Source organism: Heterocephalus glaber, unplaced genomic scaffold (genome assembly GCF_053883595.1).
Source record: "Heterocephalus glaber isolate CG9 unplaced genomic scaffold, H.glaber_assembly_v1.0 deba00001442, whole genome shotgun sequence".
Classification (NCBI taxonomy): domain Eukaryota; kingdom Metazoa; phylum Chordata; class Mammalia; order Rodentia; family Bathyergidae; genus Heterocephalus; species Heterocephalus glaber.
Window position 1 is genome coordinate 56,221,332 of NW_028258296.1, and position 15,383 is coordinate 56,236,714.

The following is a 15,383-nucleotide window of genomic DNA, read 5'->3' on the forward strand; positions in this document are numbered from 1 at the left end:
AAATTTCTTACTTGAACAATTTGCATTCCAGTCTTTCCTTATTTCTGACTGTGTCAGGATAAGTTCTTGGAGTACCCCATAATGGGGCCGTCCTGCCTGCTCTTCAAGCCTCAGGGCCTTGGACTTGCTCATACCTTGTCCAGGAGAGCTCCCAGTCCTCTAGTTCCCTACAGGGGTTGGAAGCCTGCTCCTGGCACACGGCCCTCTCCACCTGAGGGCTCATTCCTCTTTATTTTTATTTATACTTCATCAAGTACTGGAAACACACTTGTTGATTCTGTTGAGGAGAGAGGCTGGCAGGACTCCGAAACCCTTCCTGCTCAGTATTCCCACCTTTGGGAAAGCCTGTATACGGACAGGGAGCTGGTGTGGTTCACTCTACTTGGAAGGAAAGTAGGAGTGTCTCCGGGCCTGCCCTGGAGCAGACTCTCAGGCCCTGACAGGGGATAAAACTCATAATGACTAGTTCTTAAGACATCGTTTTGTTTGTTGCCTTTGGGTAATTTCAGCTCATTTGGCAAAATGAGACAAATGGGTGGTCATCTTTGGCTAGTAAATCCCTGCTCGTTCTTTAACTATCTCTTCTTTCAAGCTTTTCTGAGTTTTCCATGAAGGACTGATCTCTCTCTTCTCTTTGTCCCCAATATCCCTTTGCTCTGGAAGCTAGTATAAAATAAACTTTCAGATTTTGTCAATACCCTTATACTAGGGACTTTGATACATAATCAAATTCTCTTCTTACTCTGAACTTATTTCCACCTCTTCAACCTAAGCTACCCTCATCAGTTCTTTACCTAAACCTACAACTACTGCCTAGGAAGCAGTCTGACCTACAAAGTGAGATAAATGAAGCATATTCAATGGTCTCCATGTATACATTTGCATAAATATTCCTCCAAATCATTCCTTGAGGAAAAAGGACAGAAGCAATAGAATGGAAAACTATGGACCAGGATGTGTTACTTGCTCCTCCCCGACTGAGTGGCTGGGAGAGTGAAGGAGGTTATGCTTCCTTAGAGGCAGCAAGGAATTTTCTGAAAAGAAATGCGAGATCTGATGCAAGGCAAGCTACCTCTTACTGAGATACCCCGTGGTTTCCCATGGTGTGTGTTCTCCATCTCTGCAAGGAGTAAGATACCAAACTTGCTCAGCCACAGCTGTGTCCTGGTAGTCTTAGGCTGAAGGTACATCGACAATAGCTTTTTAAAAAAGCTTCAAAATTATGACCAGAAACTAAATGGGGGCTGGGGATTTAGCTCAGTGGTTTCGCTGCCTGCTGCGGAAGCGCAAGGACCCGAGTTCGATCCCCGGTACCAAAAAAAAAAGAAACTAAATGGAATGTATTTTAACTGATTGTTTCAATTTTCATAATTACTAACACTTTCGTGACCGACTTCCTGTGATTATATTTGGCCACTTTGATCAAGCTTATACCTGCAATAGCTAGGGCTGAGTAACTTCTACAAATCGCTGGTAAAAACTGCTCACCATGTGGATCATACCTCCTTTATTTCTCCACATTATCTCAAGCCCTTCATCAAGATTGCCAATAGGTATAGAGAGTATCATCTTCGTGGGGCCTTTTCCCTTCCTTTGGCTCATCCTGGAGTCCTTGGTAATTATGCAGTTCAAAATAATTTTAAATTTGAGTTCCACATTCAAGCAAAAACATTGCTAGTACCTAACCTGACAGCCACTGTTGCTGCTGTGACTTTTCTTGCTCCCTGAACGTCTCTCACTTGGATCCTGACACTGGACACCACAGTTCCATGGAGGAATGAGACTACAAAGATGATTCTATTTTCTTGGTGCCACAATCTGCCCCGGGTGCTGCTCTCAGTGTTTCTCAGGACCACATCTCATGGCATCCAAAGCTTGCAGTGTCGTGATTAGACATTCCCCAGGGTGCTTGCTACCAGAGAGTGCTGTACCCGAGAATGCTTAGGCACCACCACTAGTACACGTGGAACCTACTCCTGCTCTCTCCCGGCAAGTGATGTGGGGCAGCTGCTGGGATGCACTTGGTAGCAGCCTTTACCACAGGATATAGGAAGTCTGTTTTACCAAGTGCCTTTAGAAAGTGAGTTGAAAACCAAGCTTAGGCTCTAGATCATGTACAACAGATACACTGATCACCGTTTTGCCCACAAATAATTTTTTTCTGGTGCTGGAGATTAAACCAAGGGGCCATGCATGCCAGGCAAGCATTCTACCACTGAGCTACATCCTCAGCCCTCTCTAATAACCTCATGCAAGGTTACATGTTCAAGATTTGTAATCAGACATTTCTTACTAAACAAACCCAATTGATCTTTAATCATTCACAAAAGCAAAAATACTAATAATATTACTTATATCTTTCAAATCTTAATATCTAACCAAATATATCCATAATCTTATCATCAGGACAAATCAAGCTTTATTATGTTTTAAACACAATGTTCTTTTTTTTTGTATTGTAAATTTTTTTTTTAATTCTTTTATTGGTACATTATAGGTATACAACACAATTACATTTCTCATTGGGAATTGTACCTTTACATAATGCATCTTGGTTCTTATTTTTTCCCCATTCCTAGCCCTCCCTTCACCCCATCCACCCTTTCTTATTTACAAAGACTTTATTTCTATTTTTTCCATTTCTCAGCATTTTTCCTTTCCCTTCTTTCCTTTCCCCTGCCCCTCCCACTAACCCTAACCCTTTGGACCTTTTCTTCCTATTTTACATTATCGATTATTCGTTCTAATCATTGGTACATTTTAGGTATACAATATAATGACATTCATCATTGGAAATTTACACCTTTACATAGTCTCTCTTGGTTCTTATTTTTCACCCTTGCCCAGCCCTCCCTTCAACCCCTCCATTCCTCCCTATTTACAAAGATTTTGTTCCTATTTTTCCATTTTCTCATATTAATCCCATTCCCTCTATCCTTTCCCCTAGCCCTCCCACTTTCTTCCCCTTTGCCCCTTTTCTTCCTATTTCACATTACCTATTATACATTTAGTCCTTATTTACACTTTCAGTTTCTCACACCAGAGAAACTATTCGGTATTTATACATGTAAACACAATGTTCTTTTCAGAATTGATTAGACCATTTACTGAACATTTAACATCATTATCTATTTTTAATAAATTATATTTTCTGTTTTTAAAATGTATGCTCAAAATTCAAAATGCACAAAAGATATATAGTTTTAAAATCTCCTTTCCTCCCAGACTCCTAGACTCCCAGTGTCCATTCCAAAAGACAATATCAATTGTTTTCTGCATCCTCTCAGAGATTTCTATGCATTTATAGGCAAAGAGAAACATTCTTCTTCCCATCACATTTTGGACACAAATAGTAGTATAATATATACACACTTATGCTTTACTTTTCAAACAATTTTATCAGTATATCAAAATAAAGCAGATGAAGAACTTCTGCTCTTCATTATGTATCACACTTTACTTAAACAGAGCCTAACTAAAGAGAGGAGCTTCTTTTTTTCAAAGTATAAAAATAGGAAGAGGGGTTCCTTCCTACTGCAGACATAGTGTTGGTTCAGCAGTTATAAAACCCAAACTCTGTTAATTTAAATGAAGCTGTATCTCTGAAATGATTTGTTAAATAATTAATAGTCATTAGCTTTTGTTTTTCTATTATGCCTGTAAGAAAGAAAAAATAAGTGACTTAAATGTTACAAGAGTTTATATTGAGAATTCAAAGGTGTTATTTTGGGTATTATTTCTGTGATCATTAAGTGTGGTATGTTAACTTGAGTGAGAATCACCTAGCAGATTAGTAAAGTGATGGCCATGTAGGCTGCAGACTGAGGAGGGAAGACCCACCCCTCCTGGCACCAACCAATAGGCTTGTAGCCTGGATGGCATAAAAAGGGAAAGAAGGGAAGTCTTCCTTTTTTCTTCAGAGGAGCTCTGGTCTTCACCATTGTCTTTGGATGTTGTCTCTAGTTCCTTTAAACTTCTAATGCTTTCCAGTGCAGAGCCTTCACCTTTCCCACACAGACTCATACGGGACCCTGCAGTGAGCTCCTGGCCTTTGATTTTCCATCTTGGGCTGGATCCTCCTGCTCTCTAGCTCACACCTGGCCATTTTGCATTCTTCCACCTCGGATCTGATACATGCTAATGGGACTCTGCCACTTCTGATCTTGTAAGCCTACCTAGTAAATTTTGTATAATCATACATGTATTTTATATTGTTTTGTTTTTGGTTTTTGGTACCGGGGATCAAATTCAGGTCCTTGCGCTTGCACAGCAAGTGGCAAAACCACTGAGCTAAATCCCCAGCCCCATGTATTTTATATTAAATCTGTTCCTCTAGTTAACCCTAATACAACCTCCAAGGTCACAAGTTATCTAGTAAGACAACAAATTGGAATTTCATGTTTCTCTTTAAAAGTTATCTTCTGTGGCAGAGATTTGCTGCCCACACCTACCACTAGGAAGCACCTACTGCCAGCTAGGGAGTCCAGTCAGCAGTCGGCAGCTGTTAGATCCACTTCCACTCCAGAGGGCCCTGCCAGGTTAGGTAAGGCTCCATCCAGCCTGCACCACCCCTAAGCTGGAGCCCAGTAGACAGGAGGGACAATTGGAAGGTGCAGCTGCAGTACTATCTCCAGGATGCCATCTGCACCCTGTGTCCCCAGTAGGAAGACCATTAGGAGTCCAAGAACCAGGGAGGGATTGGATTCCCACTTCCTTTCACTCCCACTGACCCAGGAGGGGATGTGTGCTTCCCATCCCTGCAACCCCGGGCTCTGCAGGGTTAGAGGTCCGAGTCTCCAAGGCAGGCCTGACACAGCACTCGTCTCACTGAACTACAACCCTTAGCTGACTCGAGAGTACTCTGGGCTCCTGGCATCTGGGGACCAGTGGGAGAGAGGAGGACTCATTTGTCAGCAAGGATAATGGAACCTCACCAGCAGGAGGAGACTGGCTGCTGCTACACAGTGAGTGTAGAGAGGAAATGTCTGAAACCACACAGTCCACCTGGATGTTTGTGTCCCTCTCTTGCCCATCGGTGACTTCAGATAGACAGGACAGAAAATGCAGACTTAGAATGGCTTAGCAATCTGGCACTTGTGTCTTTAGGTCTGGGTCCCGAGCAGCTCTGCTCTGAGCAGTAGTAAGCAGTAATTATACCTGAGTCCAGGTGCAGCAACAGGAGCTGTAGCTTATTCCTCTTTTTTTCTGTACTAAGGATTAAACCCAGGGTCCTTTTTGTACCAAGCTACAGCCTCAGCCCTTTAAATATTTTATTTTATTTATTTATCTGTAGTACTAGGGACCGAATTCAAGCCCTTAGCACTGAGCTGTATCCCCAGCCCTTTCTTCTTCTTATTATTATTTTTTAAATTTTCAGACAGGGTCTCACTAAGCCACTAAATTGTCCCACCCTTGCAACCCTCCTGCCTCAGCCTCCCAGGGTGCTGGGATTACAGGTGTGTACCACCGTGCCCAGCTTGACCTCCTTCTTTATTCCCCATTGGGAAGAAGCCCAGCGTAAAAGGAGCTTCCCAAACATCTATGGGGAAGTGGATGCGGAGGTGGGCACTGGCGTATAGGGGTAGACAGAGAGATGTGGGCCCCAACGCTTTCCAGGAAGGGGTCTGGGACTGCTGCACAGGGCACTCAGCAGGCCCCACCAGCTGCTAGTGCCCTCGGGCTGCATGGAGCTTCCGCCCCTGGGCCTGAGCAGAGCCCCCTCAGCCCCTCAGGCCCTTCAGGCCTGCAGTGCTTTCCCAAGACAGAGCTCCTTAGTTTGCTCAGAGTTTCAGCGGGTTCCCCCTGGGGTCCAACTCCGCCTCTGCCCCACCTACTTTACCTTTTCTTTCACTGGTGTTTGTGCCTCAGAAACATCCTGCACCCCAAGCTGTGTGTCAGAGTCTGCTTTCAGAGAACCTAGTAACAATGTAGAGTCTTTAGAGACAAGACCTCTTTGTCCAAATACTTTTAGGGACACATTTAATTTTCTTTTTTTTTTTTTGTATGGGGGATCAAACTCGGGACCTTGTGCTTTCTAGGCAGGTGGCAGAACCACTGAGCTAAATCCCCAGTGACACATTTAATTTGACAGAGAAAAAAACATGTTGATAATAGACAAAAAAAAAAAAGTACATATGCTGTAGCTGGTACAGGAGAGCATGCTGAGGTTTCCAAGCAGGATCTTAGCTTAATCCCTTATCAAATTATATTTTTTTGAGCTGGTACATGATGCAAAATGTTCTCTCTCCCTCTAGCTGGAAAGGAGAGGGAACATCATCACTCATTTCTTATTGTATTTCTGTGAATTACAGGCTTGCATTTTTAAGGCCACACTTTGAAATTTCACTAGTTATCATTAGAAGCAAAATGTAAGCCTGGTAGTTTTACTGACAGAAACCAAGAAATGAAATCAGTTGGAGTCGACTTAAAAATGGTGAAATAGACTACGAATCGCGTTACACCTTGGTCTTTGCCACTCCTGAGCACTGCCTGGGGTGTTTGAACCCATGGAGATAACAGCACGATGCATAGTGGGGATTCTGGAAACAACAGTTTAAAGCAACCAAGCTCTGGGTCCTCAGCTTCCATACACTCTTGGAACAGTGATCTACCTGAGGACACGCCTGCCCTAAGTGTTTGAGGCTTTCTCCCTTTCCACCTACTCTGTCCCATTTACCCACCTCCCAGTTTACCAGAGATATGCATCCTTCAGCCTCCACAAATCAAGGATGCATTGCCCAGGCCAGGTGTGGTGGCGGATGCCTGTAATCCCAGGACCCGGGAGGCTGAGGCAGGAGGATTGCTGCGAGTTCAAGGGCAGCCTGAACTGCTTAGGGAGACCCTGTCTCAAAAAAACCAAACCAAACCAAAACAAAGCAAAAGGATTCATTGCCCTAGGTATAAAAATCTCTCTAGCAGTTATCAAACAGACAGAGGGGGAGGGAGGCACCTGTAATTCCACATCTCTGAGAGGCTGAATCAGGAGGATCACAATTTCAAGCACAGCCTAGGCTACATAGCAATTTAGCAAGAAATCTCTCAGTAATAGTAATAATTGCTGGAAATGTGGCTCAGGGTAAAGGCCCTCCAAAACGATATCTGTGGCATTATAAGCCACAGATAAGTTCTTCTGATTTTTCCTGTCTTCTGCTACCTTATATTTGTAGAGGTTAGGGACAGAATTGGGAATTAGACATGAATTTATTGGCCCCTGTTGAGATGTTCTGAATGCTAATGTATTGTGGAGAGGTGACGCAGAACTTATAACCATTTTCATGTAAAGCTTTTTTTGTGTGTGGTACTGGGGGTTGAACTCAAGGCCTTCACACTGAGCTACATTCCCAAGCTCCCCCCATTTTAAAACAGAGTCTCCTTAAATCCCTGAATTGCGAAGGTGGGGCTGGAATTTGCGTCCTCCTGCCCCAGCCTCCCAGAGTGCTGGGATTACAGGTTTACAAGTCTGGCTCCACACTTAAAGATCTTGCCTCTTTTTAATTCTAAAAATGCTTGGCTCCCCTGGGAGAATCTCATGAGAGCAAGGCAGAGAGAGTGTAGGAAATATAAACCATCCCTGTGGGCAGCCTATGTGTCCAGCTCTACCTGCTCGTCTTGCGTAAGTTAGGCCGTGGCTGGACAGGCAGAGGAACATTACATTTCAGATAAAAATTGCATTAGCAAGTAAAAGGAATGTGTTAGAGTTAAACTCTCATTTTATATTTTCTTGAATCATTTAAAAAATTGTTCCATTAGTTTTTGCCCCCAAAGCACTGGATTCTATAAGCCCATATTCATATTATTACCTGTTAGCAAACTTGTCACTCACCAGTCATTTATCTCTCCCTAAAAGGTGCATTAATAGAGTCTGTCAATGAGTACTGTTCTTGACAACCATCGTAATATACGAATTTGAACTCGTCCCGCTGTGGGACGGACGAGCTACTGAAGGCCTGGGCACCCCAGCAGGCGTCGCACTCCAGGGTGTCCCGTGACGGGCTGCTGGCGCCCCCGTGCGGTCTTGTGCACTGCAGGCCACAAGCTTTCCCGCAACCTGCTTCCAAAACCGCTGAGAAATTATTTGCTTTCCGAGAACCCGCGGGAGTAAAAATTGCGCTCTAAGCGGGGCAGCCGCAGCGGCGGGAGGGCGTGGAAGGCAGCAAGGAGTCACGCGGGTCGACTCGCCCTGGTACGCGGGCGGCCCCACAAAAATCCCGGAATTGCAGAGATGACGGCTCAGCGGCGGGTTGGAAGCAGCGGGAAAGCAGCACCCCGGGCTCGAGACCCAGCTCCTTCTTAGTCCCGGGCGGGCGGCCCCCGCGCGGCGCCCCCTGGCGGCCGCCTTGTAGATCGCAGCCGCGGAGCCCCCAGGGCCCGGCTGCCCCACCAGGCGGCCAGAGGGGGCGCGGGAGGGAAGGAGCCCTGGAGTTCAGGGCGGCTACCTCCTCCGGTGGTTTCCCGATGGCTCGGTCACCCTCGCCCCGGGTGGACCTGGGTGCGAAACAGCAAAGGGTCTAAGGCTGACCCTTCAGACCTGCCAAATCTTAGAGATTGTATAGAAGAGGTAGTGACAAAGGATAGTGATGAGGAGTAGCCAGTAAGGTGGGAGGAAAACGGGACAGTGTCTCAAAAAAAGAGTGATCGACTATGTCAGATTCTCCCAAGAAAACTTGGACGTGAAGGTTTGCATTAGACCTGGAGAACCTTTTGTGGGCATGGATATTATTTCAGTGTTGACTTTTCCAATCCACGAATGAAGTACAGTGGACCCTTGTCTTACAAACTCAATTTGTTCACAAGGCCTGGTTGTAACTCAAGTTGGTTGTAAGTCAAGACTGTTTTTCTCATAATGCATTCTGAACCACCCAAAGCACCCCTTAACTAACCTTTTCATAACTACATAAACTTCAAAAACTGCAAAAACTTCATAATTACAAAAAAAGGGGTTGTATAATGTAATTTACCAGAAATACCAATAATTTTTCTACTGTGTTTTGGTTGTAACCCAAGTTGTTCATATGTCAAGTTGGTCATAACTCGAAGGTCCACTGTATAACTTTCTGTGTCATTGTTAATGTCTCACAGCAGTGTTAGAATTTTCTCTCTAGAAGTATTGCTAGATTTATTCCTGCACCTTTCATTTCTGCGTTATTATAGTGTTGTTAGAATCTTAGGTGATTATTACCAGACGCATAGCTCTAATAGTACAAAAACCACTCCTAAAAGAACTATATATTAAGTTTGGCAATGAAAAGTAGATTGTTCTCCCGACACAAAAAACATGAATAAACATTATATGGGATTCTAGAAGGTCTTGCAGGTACAGGCTTGTAGTAAAATACACACTGGTAGTAAAAGGGGAATCAGTAAAATTGTTTATTATCCTCCCTTTATCCCTCATTTTGTGGTTTGTTTCTAAACATGGAATTCAAACTCATTTTCCTACTCTACCTTTTCATCTCAGTGTTGCACGAAAAGCATTCTTCTTAACCCTTGAGGCTTTTTTTTTCTTTTGGTACTTGGGGATTGAGCCAGGCCTTCTCATTGGCTAATACCCAACCATTTTTATTTTTTGAGACAGGGTCTCAATACATTGATAAATTGATTATGCTGGGCTCAAACTTAGGCTCATCCTGCTTCGGCCTCCTAGACTGGTGAGATTACAGGCCTGAACCCCCTTAGGCTCCCTTAAGACTTTAAGAGGATGGGCCTGGGATTTAGGTCAGTGGTTCCGCCGCCTGTCTCGCAAGCACAAGGATTGGAGTTCAATCCCCAGTACCAAAAAAAAGACAAAAAAAGACTTTAAGAGGACAACATTGTAGAGAGGGAATATACAGAAACCACCAAAAAAAAAATGCATACACACTTCAGTAAAAGAATAGTGTGTGCCAGGGATTTAGCTCAGTGGTTTCGCCACCTGCTGAGCAAGCGCAAGTGCCCGAGTTTGATCCCCGGTACCAAAAAAAGAAAAATAGTGTGATGTTTTTTCAACAGATGGTGTTACCCTCATATGGGGGACTCTTAGACGATGTCGCATATCGCAGAAAACCCACTACCCTGACGGCCCTTAGGGGAGAAACTGAAAATGCCTGTGCAGCCATCTCAATGACCAGGTTACCCAAGCTGCAGTCCACTGTACTAATAAAGGTCTGGAAGCTCATGGTCACCACTTTGAGCTCCTCTTGTCATTGTAGAGGCCAAAGGTATCTTTTGTTAATCTCATGATGTCTCAATAAATTTACTATTAAAATATTTATTCAAGGTTTCCTTTTCCTGAAGTGTGTATACATTTTTTGGCAGACTCTAATAAAGGAGAAAATTGCTGGCCATGCTATGCAAATTAATGGAGAAGGAAATGTAAAGAGCCTGGAGGTAACTGGGGTAGGCATTCTGGAGAAATAAGTTTCCGAAATGTGGTATTTGCTGAGAAGACAATTTAGAGACAATTCCAAGAAACCAATGACATGGTTTCTATTATCTTGCTCAGTATATGTGATATAAAATTATGTCTGATAAGATTCTCTGGGCCTGGTGCTATCTTTATTTATTTCTTTGAGACAGGCTCTCACTATGTGGTTCAGACTGACCTTGAACTCACTATGCAGCCCAAGCTGGCCTCTGATTCATGGCCATCCTCCTGCCTCAGCCTCCCAAATGCTGGGATCACAGGCATGGGCCACCATGCCCGGCCCTGTTGCTTCTTTTATTTTTTGGTACCAGGGATTGAATTCAGGACCTTGCGCTTGTGACACAGGCGGCAGCACCACTGAGCTAAATCCCTGGCCCCCTGGTGCTTCTTTTAAAAGTAGATCTTTGACTATTTTTCAGTTCCTAATATAGTTATTTTTCATTCAGGTACTCTTTTTTTCTATTTTTTCACATATATATTTTATTAGTGTATATTACCCATGAAATATTTTCTAGGTTTCTTAGAGCAAGTTTGGTAGTGTGTATGGAAAAGTCCACATTTTGTCTACATCTATCAAAAACATGTTATCATTTTATTATTTTCTATATTATTTATGTGCCCTTTCTCTTTCAATATTAAATTTACCAAAGGATTAACTCTTTAATTTTCAGAGAACAGTCTGGTTTTATTGATTAATTCAACTTTGATATGGTAGGGAAGTATGCTCTATCCTATTTATTCTGCTTTTATTCTAATTTATTCCTCCTACTTTCCTCAGGTTTTTATTGAGTTAAAAGTTTAATTTTTTTTTTTTTTTTGGTACGCGGGATCGAACTTGGGTCCTTGCACTTTCGCAGCAGGTGGTGAAACCACTGAGCTAAATCCCCGGCCCTATTTGGTTATTTTTAATAACTCTTCTCTTAAATACATTCTAGAGGTATGAGTTTTCCCCTGATTATTTTATATAGATTTTAATGCATGATGTTCTCATAGTTATTTTTGCTGGGTGTTTTTGGTTTTGTTTTTGCGGTGCTGGGATCAAATTGTTGCTTATTTCTCAATTAAATATATAAATATATATTATATATTATATACTATAAATATATATTATATATATATTTTATGTGCTTGTTTTTTGAGACAGGATCTCCCTACTCAGGTTAGCCTTGAACTCACTATGTGGTCCAGGCAGGCCTTGAAGTCAAGGCGATCCTCCTGCCTCAGCCTCCCCAGTGCTGGGATTACAGGGGTGCACTAGCACACTTGGCTAAATAGTATATATTTTTTTTATTTTGACATCTCCTGTAATCTATGTGATTTTCCCTCAGAATATAGATTAAGGAGAATATGGTTACTTATTTTAAGGAGAATATGCTTTATATTCTGTGAATATGTCCTATGTGGTTCCAGTTTTTCAAAATTTGTTGAGATTTAATTTCCTTTTCACTCATGATCAAATTATTCCATGTGAATTTGAAAATAATATAACTTTTCCATCTTGACTATAAGATGATCTAGGTATAAATAAAGATTAATCTTGTTGACCATATTTTTCAAATCTCTATATCCTTAATAAATTTCAGTCAACTTGGTCTGTCAATTCTTTAAGATCGTGTTAAAAAGTCATCACTGTGATTGTTGATTACCAAAATCCTTATATCCTTATATTGTTGATTACCAAAATCCTTCACATGTATGTACTGGTTAAATGCTAACAATTCATGATTGTGCCTTAATGGGTTACCACTTCTAGGAATATTAAATATCGTTTTCCTAGTGCCATATGTATGGATCTGTCATGTACATATACTTATCCTATATTTTCCTACCTTCCACAGTAATATCTTCATCCACCTCCTCAATACAGCATAAATCTTGCTTTTTTTTTTTAAACCTCTCTTCACTCTTGCCTTCCCCCGACCTGGAATTTGAATTCCAAGTTTTCTTAATTTTCCAGAACCTAATAACAGTATGTTTTACCAGGTACATGGCTACCTTTGCTTCTGGACCACATCTTCCCTCAGCATTCTTTTAAAATTCCTGCTGGGCTACAACTCTAGTAATTCTTCCAGATAGGAGCTGAAGTCCCTCACACTTAAAGGCTAAGTCTGGCTGGATATGAAAGTCTAGTTTCAAGCTGGCTACGGTGACACACACCTGTAATCCCAGCTCCTCAGGAGACTGAGGCAAGAGGATTGCAAGTTGGAGGCCAGCCTGGGCAATTTATGGAGAAAGAGGGATGAGGGGGTGTGTGGCTCAATGCTTCAGCTCCTGGGTTCAGTCCCCGGTGTCACAAAGAGAATGCTTATCTTCTTATATCCAGGGCTGCCCAAATATGCCTGCCAAAAATGTGGTCTCCGTTTCTTTGTAAGCCTGTTCTCGGCATGTTCTAGAGCCTTCTCTGTAACTCTTTGTTCTGAAATTTTATTACCATGTATCTTGGTGAGGTTTCTTTCATTTTCATCCTTGAATCCTGAGCACTTAATGGGACCTTGCAGGCTGAGGAAATAGAAAACAAACCTTATCTGTAGTCTGTATTTTATTTCTTAAATTTTCCCAATTTTCACCTTCTCCAACTTCTCATCCTATCGGGTGAATTTTAAAACATTTGGATCTTTCATGTCATTTAACTTTGCTTTCATAGTTTTCATTTTTTGTATCTTTTTATGTGCTTTTGAAGGAAAATTTCTTGACTGATCTTTTGGCTCATTTATTTTTTCTCATCTCTGTTATTCTTTCCTGGATTCATCCTTATTGATTTTTTTAAATAACAAATTTTACATTTTCATGATCTTTAAATTTTCTTGTATTATCCTCTCCTCTATTGCTGAGGACATTAAATACACTTACTCTGAGGTCTCTTCTATTAACAGTTTCTTTGGGCTCTGCTGTTCATTAAGTTTAGTGTCTCTGATTTGCTAACAAAATTCAGATCTATTCCAAATTCACTTAGGCCTTACATTGAACACTAGACTGATATTCCAGTGAAATCTCCCAATCTACCACTTTATCTGAAACAAATTTACGATGTAGAAGAAACTGCCTCTCTGCAGTTGTCAGGGAAAGAGATGTCTCCTAAAAATTCTGATGACTCTTGCTTATGTGCTCATCTTTGTACCGGGGGATTCCAGGGCTGATGTTGCCTGTGTATGAAGGATGGCAAATCATATCAGGCATTTACAGTAATCTTTCCATGATGGCAACTCCTCTTACTTGGTACGTTTTCATTTCTTTCTCTTTGCCCACGCACACTGCTGGCATCAAACATTTTTGTGGCTTGTTATATTCTTCAAAGTAGGAAAAGGGCAGATATGAATAAAACCTTCCCGCTGCTCCTGCTGCAGTATCCAGTGATGGTGTCAGTGGTCCCAAGAGCAACTCTTGTTCCTAGAATCTTGGTTCTACAAAGTACGGGTCATTTTTTGGTCCATTCCTATCTTCTACAAAAGTCCTGTACCACACTCTTCACTCTTACTCCACCTGCCACCTTTTTGTCAATTTCCCATGCTTTCTAGGAATTTGGTGGTAAAGATGGGAAGAATGCAAAATACTTCAGCACAGTATCCTGAGTCAGTAGTTATATTCACTTTCATGTTAGAACACGAGAAACTTGCACGGCATTCAAAATCCCTACTGCCAACATCAACTAACATTAAATGAAACGTTTATTGCCAACCATTAGTCTAAGCATCATTATAAGTATCTGCTCATTGATCCTTTATAACAAGTTTGCAGTAAGCCTTGCTATTATTCCCCATCTTAAGATGAGGAAACAGAATAAGAAACATCTCGTGATACCACTGAGAAAGCGGAGCCCAGTTACACCATTTGTTTGTCTCAGTAGCCTGCTCTCTACTCACACAGGATACAGTGGCAAACCCAGAAGACTTAAGGAAATATTGTCCTTATACACTTCCTGTGTTGTAAGAGACCTTATTTCCATCCAACAACTCAATCTTAATGACTCGGCTGATGCTCATAATCCTTATTTTCTCATGTCAGGAAGAATACTCATGGCATTGCTGTTTTGCTTCAGCTTTGTAATCTTTACAACTCTACTTTTTCCCACACTATAAAAGATTAGCATTTACTAATCCAGAGAGGTTTCTCAATTATGCCTCTTTCCCTCCCTCCCAAACACATCCCCACAATCATAAATAATAGGAAAATAAAACTCCTTTAGACAAATGAAAAAAAATTCTTATCTTTTTTCTCCAAGCTACAGTTTGGAATTCAAGTTTTATGTTGATTTACTCTTCTGCTAGTCCTAAAACTGTATTCTTCTCTACACATACTTATTCTTTGGGAGGCGGCATTTAAGAATAATTTCTATCATTTAATACCTTGATACTCACATAAAAAAATATGGAAGTCAGATTTCAAATGCTTTAAAAGACTCAGAAAAAAAATCCCTACCAAGAGGCTTAGATAAGCAAAATCATTCAAAGTTTTATAATGTACCATGGAGAAAAGTGAAGAAAACCTAAGAAAAGAAAACAAGATTGTTCCTTTACTGGGCCTAATCCAATATGTACCATAAATTGATAAATTAATCAGCATATTGTTCTCCTCCTCATAGTTCTGCAAATTATAATATGAGTCTTGGGTAGGTCGACATGCCAAACTAGACTATAGTTTCAGAGAGAAATTATCTAAGTGTTCTAGATAGTTTCTATTCACTTGGCTTGCTTTTGTGTTAAATCTTCAAAATTCAGAGCTTTCAACTCAAAAATCAGAAACAAGAAAGAAGTGTTTAATGAAAATGTTTTCTGGGGTCCTTCTGGCATCACCAGAGTGAATTCATCTGGGAGTTGAAGAGGGCTCCAAAGGTGGGAAGTGAAGTCAGTGCCTCAGTTGTTGATAAGTGTGTATTTTGGGCCCATTCTTCTATCATACAAAAAAAGAAGAAATATTGCAGTGAATGAAGATTCCTCTGCATTTTAGCACTGCTTTTTCTACTGTAGTTGGCTTTTGAATAAGG